At 35.7% G+C, this 9,760-nt stretch overlaps 1 long non-coding RNA gene across 1 annotated transcript; it reads right to left on the reverse strand.

The window, feature by feature from the left end:
• Positions 1 to 5,315: 5,315 nt before the first annotated feature.
• On the reverse strand, positions 5,316 to 9,378 carry LOC147842331 (uncharacterized). Its single transcript, XR_015499340.1, has 2 exons — positions 8,975 to 9,378; positions 5,316 to 6,228 (listed from the first exon to the last, which is right to left on the reverse strand). It is a non-coding gene; the product is annotated as an uncharacterized LOC147842331 (long non-coding RNA).
• Between the last annotated feature and the right edge of the window lie 382 nt (positions 9,379 to 9,760).

Here is a 9,760-nt window from a genome sequence, read left to right on the forward strand (position 1 = left end):
CATTTTTGTTACTTTCGTTTTTATGTGTTTGGTCGCGCAATCTTTATTATTTCTTATTAACAGCACCTTTTTAAAGCAAGCAGTCTATTTTTCCTCATTTTGCGCCTGGATGCTAGTGCGTGGCTATCGCACACCGTATGTGGGCTAATTTATAAAGATTACTATAAGAAAGGCTGGAATGACTAAGAGAGAGAGTCAGCAAAGACATTTACAGAGTAATTTACAGAGTAATAATACACCTTTTACTCGATCAGATCACAGGTAAACAAGAGGGTGTTTACATGCTTAAGCTTTTTGCCCACTTTTGATCATTACTGCACGGGCTTTCAATCTAATACAGCAAATAATTGTGCTTTTATTTGTAAAGATTTTTACATTTAGTAACAAAACAATCAAATGTTTTATAAAAAAAAAATTATGCATTGCGGTTAATTTGCTTTATTTCTGGGTTATGTATAAGAGCTGCTCTTTGAAGAAATAAGCAGCTTTAACCTAGTGCAAAAAAAAAAAAAAGTCTGCAGTTAAATTAGATAAGAAGTTGTTTTACCAAAAGACAAAAAAAAAATCTATATATTTTAGACAGAATTCAGTGTAAAATGTAAGACATTATTTATAAAGATAGACCGGCCTAAAGAATAATTTTTAGAGTGAATCAACATGACTGGCAGCTGATGTTTTTGATCTAACAGCCGAAAAACTACATGCTGAACGCTGAGTTTGCGTCAGAATGATGATACATGGGCCGCCTTTTTAAACAATTTTGTGAGGCTATATTGCAGAGTTTGATGCTGCTTGGCTACTTTCATAAATTTGGCAAAAAACATTTTACATAAAACTGGAGTCAGTTATTTTGTATCAATAGGATGTGAGGAATAGTTACCTACCTATCTCACTCACTATCCTTCAGCTTCGTCCCTGATTTATCAGGGGTTATCACAGAAGAATGAACCGCCAATTATTCCAGCATTTGTTTTACACAGCGGATACCCTTCCAGCTGCAACCCAGTACTGGGAAACACCCCTACACACTTACATTCACACACACACTTATACACTACTGCCAATTTAGTTACCTATTATTCACCTATACCACGTCTTTGGACTGTTTCAAATTACTACTTTTTACTTTTGCTTAAGTACAATGTTAGTCAGTACTTTTACTTTTACCAGAGTCGTTTTAAATGCGAGTATCTGTACTTACTTCTACTTAAGTAAATGATGTGTGTACTTTTGCCATCTCTGCTAGGTACAGGGGCATGAGGAAGTCCAGATTGTGAATGTCAAAACTCGTGTGATGAAACCCTCTTGTGGTGAAAAGTAGCAATCGCAGGGACTGTTTCTGTGACATTGACCAATCATTTAGCAAAATTACTGTTTTCTGAAACTGATAACGGTTTTCTGAAATTGAAATAAAGCTTAACATTTACAAAACAATGGCAGAGACAGGTATTGTAGAAACAATTGTTATAGGCCTACTATTGTGCTTGAGAGAAAGAATATTCTGATGTTCAAAACAACAACACTGTTTGTCGAATCTATGTCCGGTGATTGCTCCAAATTAGCAGAATATTTGACTCCTGGATTGTGAAAGTATTTAAAAAAAACAGTCAAACTCCATTAAAACGAATCAATCTTGCCCATTTGTCTGCAAGTTGCAAGTTAACTGCAAGATGTACTATTTTCTTTGGACTACCTCAGGCACTCTCTGGTTGATATTCTGTTTCTGATACTGTCATGGCTCTGTCATTTTAATATTGTTTTGGGAAAGACACTGTGCCTGTCTTGTCTCTTTTGAAGTGTGAAGTTTGCATTCTCTTAGGCCATACTGTCTCATGTCTATGTATTTTCGTAGTGAGTGTGTGGTTGTGGCAAGCTCAAGTCATGTTCTCTCTCGCTTGTCTTTGTGTCTTGTTGTGGGTGCACTCACTTGTTTATTTGTGCATGGCCTGCTGTTCAACCATGAGATACTTCTATCAATCCTGGTTTTGATTTGGCCCTGGGACTCAGACATCCATGTCAAACGTGTGTGGATGGTTGGGTGTTCACTCACTAACTGGGCACTTCTCTCTCTTGTTCAGTCTAAAGTCTTGTGTTGTCATTTGTGTAGTTTGTAGCATGAGTTTTTGTTTTCTTGTTTTGCTCTGTGTGTGCACATAGTTAATGTGTTCTCATTGGCTGTATGTTCTCAGCCTATTTGATGTGAGCACATGGCTTTGTTTTTCTCTTTGTGCCATATGCTTCCCTGTCTTGTTTTCCCTTTATTAGTCATTCATTCCACATACCCTCTACTTGTTACCTCAAGATTTGCTTCCTACAACATCACACAGGCTGTTTCTCAATACCAAGTACGCAAAGTTCAGACTTGCGTCCTTGGAAGTTCAGACTTGGAAGAACGAACTCCCGAGGACGCGAGGACACAAGTCGGGTACTTTTTCAAATGGAACAGCAGTGTACTTCATAACATCACTTACCTCACCATGGATTCATCAGTTTCACTGTACGTTAACAATAAAATGAGAATAAAAAGTGAACTTTGAATTGGAACAGTACTTTAGCAAAGGTTGATGACGTTTCATGAGGACACAAGAACGCAAGTTCAGACAAGAACGCATATTGAGAAACAGCCACAGTGTCTGCAGAGGCTGTTTTTAAAGGAGACAAGCAGAAATCACTGTGTATCACTGTTTGCCCAGGCTCAGTCCCACTCATGTCACCAAGGTGTGAAACGTGACACAGACACACACATGAACGAATGCTATGAAAACGATAGTTTGTTGTACAGTTGGCGGTACACTCATCAGAAGTGAACTAAGTTTGCGTAAACCGTACCCCATACCACCTCTTTCAGGCGGACTCAGGTACGGTTCACGGGTGCGCACCCGAGTTCAGAAGACACGTTCACACTAGCTTAACGTACTGTACTATGACGTCAAATGAACTTGGGTACCGACCAAAAGTGCTAGTGTGAAAGCACCCTTAATCAATGTAGAATGATACATGTTGCTTTGAAATTTCTTATACCATTGAAGCTATTCTAGGCGCAATATTTTCAATTAAAGAAATAAATACCATAAAACAGATTCCTTATATTGTGCATTTATTATTTAGTTTATCCAAGCAAATCCAAACACAAGTGTATGTTCGTGTGATGTTGAAATATGTTAAATGAAGAAAGGTGAAATTAGGTGAAAGACTTATGGCTTGATCTTTCCTGTTGATTATTGTTGTATTGCTGCAGGTCAGTGTTTATCATGGCGCCACCATGTGTTCTCCTGCAGTAAGAAAATAAGAGATTCTTTTTTTAACCTGAACAAGAATGTCTGTTTTAAACACACTTTGACACAACACAACATGTCAAAGATCCACTGAAATAGTATTACTCCACCAAAATATGTTCATGTTTTTTTTTTTTTTTTTATTAGTAATTATAAACAACCTTTCAACCCCCAAGTTTAACCTCTCAGGTATTTTTGTCAGTTAATATTCTGATTATTTATTAATAATCATCCAATGTAGAATATGTTCAATCAAAGTTTAAACAGCTTATTTCACTGTGTGATAAAAAGAGAAAAAAAATTACATGTTTTTTTATTCAAAAAAGTTTTTCCAGCCAAAACACATTTAATAGCCCGAATGAAAACTGAAAATGTCTGTATTGTTCCACTAACTGGCAGATACAAACACTGGTGTGTTAAGAAGAAATGTTCCTGTTCATGAAGCTGTGTGAAGACTGTAGACCTTATGAAAACAAAAAGTCAAGTGAATCACACACTCAAAGCTCAGATGTGCAATTTATGTTGTCATATTTATAGCTAAGACACTTTCAGTGAGGTGGAAAATGGAAAGTGATTTTACAAAGACCAAGTGCACTAAGAAGTGTGACATTGATGTTTGTGGTGTGTTGCAGCAGATGCAGTTGTGTATATGTGACAGACACGCTGTAATGAACATGTGAGTTTCCAGTTCAACTAACTTACACTAACTGTTCAAGACAAACATGCAAAAAAATAAAAAATGTAATTTCTCTGACAAGAACAGATAAAGATTATAGTAACTGGTACAGTCAATAAATACTGGAAATACTTACAATATCCTGGTTTGAATCAAAGTTCATCTTTCCTTTCTACCCTGTTAAATGAGAGAAAAGGAGAAAAGCACACAAGAAACACTGGAGTTATGTTGTGTGTGAATGAGCCTGCAAACTTTTAGTTTTTCTAATTCTTATACTTTTTGCAAACTACTAATATGATAGAACATACATCTTTAAGATAAAATGAAATAACACATTTTTATTTTGTTGCAAAATTAATTTAACAAACATTTTTATGTTGGTCATTCCACCAACACACTTTTGATGTTGAAAGCTAAAATAAATAAATATATAAATAAATAACAAACATTTATTGTTTGAAGATTATCTGGGTTAGTGTTAGTAAGCTGCCAGGAGATTTTCTGAAATTTTCGTGTGTTTAGTCTTAGAGAGACAAAGTCTGCAATTCATTAACGTTAAAAAACAGGGGGAAAATGTAAATCACAAAATACAGAACCTGTTAATTAATAGATTTTGTTTACAGCATACATACAGTTGAAGTCAAAATTATTAGCCCTTCTGTGAAACCTGTAATATTTTTCAAATATGATGAATATCAAAGTGATGTTTAACAGACTAAGGACATTTTCACAGTATTTCCTTAAATATTTTCCTATAATAAATATTTTTATTTCTTTTAGTTTGGAATTCATGCCATTTTAAAAATAATGTTCAAATGTTCAAAAATAAGATCAATATTATTAGCCCCATAATATTTTTTGTTCCATTCTCTTAAAGAATAAACCACTTTTATACAAATAACTCTTTAAATTGCAATGAAATCTGAATTTATACTAACATATTGCAAAAAAAAAAAAGTAGACAAATAAGTAGTGTCATCATAGCAAAGGCAATATAAATTAGTTATTAAAACTATTATGTTTAAAAATCTTCACTCTGTTAAAGAGCCCATATTATGGGTTTTTGAAAATGCCCTTCCATGTACCCACCCAGCAAAAATTCTTCAAAAAGATGTTGAAAAGACGACATTGTCAGACGTGGAAAACAGGTGGGAAAGTGAAAGGTGAAAAGACGTCTTTTTCATGTCGTCAAAAAGACGTAATTGTAAGACGTCCAAACAACATGGAAAACAGGTGGGAAAATGAAAGGTAAAAAGACGTCTTTTTCATGTCGTCGAAAATACGTCAATTTTAAGTCGAAATTTGGTTGTGAGAAATACCTTTATAAACGTTTTAGAAAATTCACATAATTCAGAAATTCAACATTTTGTTTAAAAAATATTATTTATTAGCCTAATGTTTGCAGACAAAAGTAATGACAAAACATGTATTGGTCAATTTAACATTAACAACAACAAAAGCAGATTAGTGTTTTCAGCTCTGCGTCTGCCAACGCCAGACCGTACAGGTGATCTCTCACGGCCCTGTAAATTCTGTGGTTGTTGTGTCGCAGTTTGGCTGCACCTGCTATAACAAAGAAAAACTCTGTTTTAGTTGATATAATGCACATCCTTATGTGTTATTTTAAGAAAATTAATGTGATATTCAAATAATAAATGCTATTTTGATTGCATGATACACACGTTTTTGTATAAGGACACATTTCTGTTAATTTAACCATACTTTTTACTGTATTATTATTTATTTTTAAGAAATGGACAGAGATGGCAAAAATACACACATCCTACTTAAGAAGAAGTGATACTGATGCTTAAAACAACTCTGGTAAAAGTTGAAGTAGCCTACTGACTGCACTTTTGTAGTCAAATAGTATGGCCTCAAACACGTAATAAAAACGTTTCTATTACTACCTGTTTTTCACGCTGGTAACTAGACTCACATCATACAGTACATGGATACGTTTATACAAAGTAACATGCATTTCTGATTTTGATGTTACATAGTTGCCAATTGTCAGCAGGATAGCCAAGCATCACTCAACAACATGCTCAAAAAGTCTCCGTACTATCAGCTTGACACAAGCTCGGCATTCAACATAGTTTTGCTGCTTTTCGATCAAGAACACCTGCCATTCGTGTTAATACGCTCTAAAAATTATAGTATATTTTAAATGTAAATTACAATACAGTTTAAATGTATACATTTATTCTATTTAAAAAAATTGCATGACCTTTTTTTTCACGTGGTATTTTCCTGATCTATGCATTATAATTTTATCTATTGTCACACAACCAGCGATCGCTTCCCAGAAGATCGCTGTTTTTCACACGAACTCTCTAAACTACATTTCCGCTTTTCCCAGGACTACACATTCATACATGCACTGCTCCCAAACACGCATGTCTGTTCATTCATCTACAGGGTTGATAGCGTTCCGGCACCACGCCGAATTTCCGGCGTACTGTAGCTGCGGGGAAAAAAAAAATCAGGTTCACGGATATTGATCTGTCATTTCTCTAGATTCGCAGAATTCACTCACTGCTGAAAGCGCCGGATTGGTTTTTATTAAGTGCCATTTTGTGTGCTCGGGAATCATCTTTTGAGTGTAGACGCCATGTAAATAAAAGATTAATTGTGTAATTTAGAGAGCTTTATAAATTATAACGGATCTTTGTGAGATCTCTATGAACTAAGATTAGTGACGCTTTTTAGTGATAATAAGAGGAGCGTGCTTTGCACTTTCCAGGCTATAATCCATTCAGAATTTGTATGAAACTTTCAATTTCGGCACATATACGCTGATATGTTTTGGGAATGACATCTGCATATTTACGCTGGGTTTATTCTCGAAATAACTGTGAAGCAATAGACGGGACAAAAATATATTTCCCCCTTCTCCTTAAACAACTTAGTGTTTCAGCTATGAAATAGTTCAGTTTTGTATGTAGCCTAATGGCAAAGTGTTTATATTTAGTTTCGTTTTTTATTCAGCTTATTTAGAAAAACGTTTGGAGCATTTTTTATTCGTTAAAAATAAGTTGTTTTTTTAACGAACAGCGCCCAGCGGAAGACTATCATTGTCTGTTTGATCAGTTTGCCTTCTCAGATCATCACGACTTGCCTAAAATAAAAGATATAAAACAGTTCAAGTATAAAACAATGGTAGCTTAAACGTTAAAGAATGTGTGCTGTTAGGCGCATAGTTTGCTTATAAAAAGCTTGCAGGACATCGAGGCGCCAGAGCAATCACTTGCATTTTTTCAGTGGGAGCAATTTAAAGTTATCCGTCATTTTTGCTCACAAAGTACAAGTAATACATCAAAAAACGTTACAGCGTTTTTATAAAATAAAGAAAACCAAAATTATGCGCTTTCTGTCATATGGTTTTTGAACGGGAGCGCTTAACAAAATGAAGCAAAATGTATGCCTCACAGACATAATAAATATATTTATAGAAAGCTTTAAATTATTACTTAACGAAATAAAACAAATCGAAAACAAAAAAACTCCTTCATGTAATCCGTAAAGATGAATTTCTAAAGGCGAGTCCAAAAGAAGGTTGCCAGTCAGGATCTTTGCGACACTGACTCAGAATAAGTTTATTAATAAATAGTTAAGATATTTCCTTACTCTTTCCTCGACACATTCATTGTTATTTGTTTTTGCCGGTGCTTAGGGCGAGTTTTAGCTTATTGTGTGCGCTTGAACGCGGATTCACAGTAGCAGTTTTAACATGGAGTGACACGACATCTGACGTACAGATGACACTGGCACATGCCACTGAGTGTAGTGGCACTTCCGGTGGCACGTCCGGTTTTCCACTGTCATGTGTCACTCGCTAGTGGCATGTGTAGTGACCTGTGTCACTCAGAGTGTCGTGCTGCATGTCACTGCAGTGACATCGACACCCGGCGAAGCTTATGACATTAATTAACACGAGCAAAACCATATTTAATCATTACGCGACTTTTAACCTAATTTATCGCGTCGCAAGTTAGTTTATTTGCTGAGCTACTCCACGATGTTTTAATTTAAACGCATTTATTTTATGTATTCGTAGTCATACTTCCGTACGTAATATAGTCATTTGACAGTACATGTCAGTCAAATTTATTGTGGCATGCTTATGTATGGGAGGGGTTACACTTATCTGTTGTACTGTATATTATTGCATCCTGGCAGTTCCTTTGTTCCCTACAATATGGACTTCTCTATTTTTAATTCATTCATTTATTTTATTATTTAACTTATTTTCATTTTAAGGTATTTTAAATAATATCCTTTAAAAAGTTATAATAAAATGCATGTTGAAAACTCATAACATATATGCATGTAAGATAACAGGTGTCATTTGCCTAATGATTTTTAAATATTAAAGCAAAGAGACTTATAAGATTAATGTGCTTATAACGTGCTTATACTGACACCTACCGGCACATGTCACAAGATCACTGACACTGGCATGTGTCACTGACATTACTGGCATGTGTCTAAAAAGAGCCACTTGACAATAATGATGATCACGGTTACACAAAGGCTGTTAATATATTTGGGCCCAGGGGCCCACAAGTTATGTGTTAAAAGTGCGTTGCATACATAGAACCCCCACCCCTACTCACCTCAGGGGCAAGGAAAAAAAGTTCAGGCTCAGGAATTTTTTCCACTATCAGCCCTGCATCTATCCTGATTGCATCACCAGCTGAGCCTTGTTCACAGACTGATTTCATTCCATTCATAAGCCACTCATTCACGCTTCCAGTTTGCCGAGTCTTGTTTGCTTCCTAGTGACATTACTACGCGGTTCCCTGTCTTGTTTCTCCGTGTCTCGATCAAAGCCTTGTACCCTTGTTATCCTGTTTAGCCGCCTGCCTTTTGACCATTTGACTGTTTAACGTTTACGATTCTGGACTGCCTTTATATACCCATTTGCACCTGATAACCACTGCTTTCCTGACATTGAATAAACTGCATATTGGATCTTACCTCCTGTTGTCTCCTGTCACTCCACCCCAGTCGTGGTAACATCTATAAATGGCCTGCAATCCGATCTATAAAAACATATTATTACCTGGTGTAAACAGTCAATCAGCCATTATAACCCTGTTGTAATCATGTAAATAGCCATTTTGCCTTCATAAAAAATGGGTGTGAGAAAAAAAAAACTGGTGGAAGGAAAATAAAAAAAAAATTATTTTTGCGTTACCTCAGCAAAGTTCCCTCACAAAGATGTTTTCCACAAACACTGCATGTTCACTTAATGTTTTCACAAGCACATGAAATACTCTTGAAGGCCTATTTATTATTGATTTTTTTAACATTAAACGCATAATAATTAAGTGCAAAAAGAACAGCTGAACTTCGGAAAAAGTAATCACTGCGGTGCCGCGATGGTTGCTTTGTTTCTCTGCTGTTGGCTTGTCAGTTGCGCACTTGCACTTTTCGATTTAGGCTTATAGGCCGAGTATCAGGCCCGTAGCGGGGGGCAAAGGGGGGCATTGCCCCCTCAGAAAGAATCTGTGCGCCCCCTAGTTTCCACAAAGGATTGTTTACTCAAAACTGAAAATTCTTTTTATCATTAATTACTAACACTTTAGTCATTCCAACCATCAGAACACACAATTAGATATTTTATAATATGAAATAGAATTAAATAGAATATGAAATAATTAAATTATGAAAATTGTGATATTAAAGCTAGGCCTATAGTGCAGAGATCTAGGGTGCGTTTCCCAAAATCATCAACTAAGGTCGCAAGTTCCGTCGTTACAAGCATAGTTTGTTGATTTGCCATTTCCCAAATATATCGCTC

This window comes from Danio rerio, chromosome 9 (assembly GCF_052040795.2).
Source record: "Danio rerio strain M-AB ecotype USA chromosome 9, GRCz13ab, whole genome shotgun sequence".
NCBI lineage: Eukaryota > Metazoa > Chordata > Actinopteri > Cypriniformes > Danionidae > Danio > Danio rerio.